Below are 1,987 nucleotides of genomic sequence, written 5' to 3'. Positions count from 1 at the left end.
ATGTATCCTGGGTCTCAGTTCCAAAATGGACCTAGCTACTGAGGGATGAGTTCAGGCCACATGAGTGAAAAGGACTGAGCAGAGCCCTGTGGAGACTAGCATCTATGGTAGTCTCTCCTTTGTCCTTTAGCTCTTCAAAGCAACTTGGAAGCTGCACACTAATCTTTAAATGTTTAATCACATCAGTCATAATTGCATGGGCAGTTTTCTCTGTGCAGTTCATGTGCATGGTGTTGCCTTATAAAGACGCTTTGGTATGGGAGCAACAGTAGTCACGATACCTGGTAGACATTTGGATCCAAACTGAGAACCTGCACTTTTCCAGGTGCCCCTCTCCCTCCTGTCCAGCATATTATTGGAGTTATTCAGTGACAAAAAGTGAGCAGGCCAGCAAGACTCAGTGCAACTTAGCACATCCCTTTCTGACATTAAAGGTGTCGATTTAGGTGATGCTTTTCATTTAGAGCAGTTGAAGCAAATTATCTGCCAGTCTCTGCCAGCATCTTCAAGTCAGCTAAATTTGTGTCGTTCTCAACTTTGTTATCATCTTCACCACCTGTCACCCTACTGCCTCCAGCTGAACACAGTTACACACTGGTCACTGGTCCCAATGCTTAGCATAAACTAACATGTACCTGTTTGAATATGGCTGCACAACAGCTTCTTAATGCTTGCATTGTCTATGTTAAAGCAGCAGGAAACTAAACTAATACAAATATCAATTCTCAACACAGCACAGGTAGATACATGATGTCGCTGTCCAAGGGCATAAAGGTACACTTCTGACACCTTCCTACTTGTTATGCTTGTTGTCCTGTTGACATTAAAGGCACCGGTAATGTGCAAGTAAAATACTAAAGGTATTTTGAATATGCGTGAACTGGAGGCAATGGATATATAAGGTCATAGGAGAGCCCGGGGCACCTGACTTGTCTGTGTTCCTCTGTTCCAGTTAACCTCCAGAAAGATGCCTAAAAATAGCACCAAATGTAGCTATGAAAATAGCTACTTTTTAAAAGCTATTCCAGGGAAACAAGGACATCAGGAGGAAATTTCAAACAGCTAGGTTCCAACATGTGTTATATTCTTTTAAATAAAATACTAATTAGTTACTACACCATCCTGAATGTTTCGTTATGACTCTCTAGTAGAGGAAAACAAATGTAAATGGTCCTTTTAAAACAAATACCAAATACTGGAACATGTGCAGTTACAAAACCATAATTCCTACACATGTAAAAGTGCAGGCAAATGGATGCTCAGGTTAGCTTCGCTAGTCAGACTATATGAGATGTTTGATGTTGTTTAGCTGCCATATTTTCATTCTCAGTTGTAATCTTTAAAGTAACAGTGGTACTTTATTCCACTTAGTGTCATATGAACTTCAAAACATACATATCTGTAGCCATTTCTAGCTAAAACAATCAGTAGTTGTCACTTGGATGACCTAATGGGAGAAACCCAAGAATCTAGAATAGGAAAAAACCAAGAATCTAGTAATCTGGACTGCTCAGGTGTATCCAGGTGTTTTATTCATTTGTATGACCATTCCTGCAAGAAAATCCTGCCAGAACATGCACGTTACAAAAATGCAAGAGGCGTAATTGTGTCCAATTTTCTGATAGAGAAGATCTGCCCCAGTATTTCTAATACAGTGTAACCAAATAATTGAATTCCTGGTTCAATTTAATGGTTAAATGATCCAGAACAGGAATTTTGTCCAAACTTGTCTCTTCCCCTTAATTGTCTTTTAGGGAGGCTTAGATGTGACTGACTGTCTGGAACTTGTTTATAAACCAGCAGGTCCATGTTTGGGAGTTTGAGAATAACTTGCCTTCTGTCAGCTGATGAAGAGCAAAAGTTCTTCCTTTGTAGCTCATGCTCTATTTGTTTCTAATTAGTCAAACAAAACAAGATTAAAAGGGGGGAGTACAGTCATTAGTTTTACGGAAAGCTGTTTTGACTAACTGTTCAAACTGCAGTAGTA

Source organism: Pygoscelis adeliae, unplaced genomic scaffold, assembly GCF_000699105.1.
Source record: "Pygoscelis adeliae isolate BGI_AS28 unplaced genomic scaffold, ASM69910v1 Scaffold67, whole genome shotgun sequence".
NCBI classification, from domain to species: domain Eukaryota; kingdom Metazoa; phylum Chordata; class Aves; order Sphenisciformes; family Spheniscidae; genus Pygoscelis; species Pygoscelis adeliae.
The sequence above is the reverse complement of the archived record's forward strand: the minus strand, read 5'-3'. Positions refer to the sequence as shown.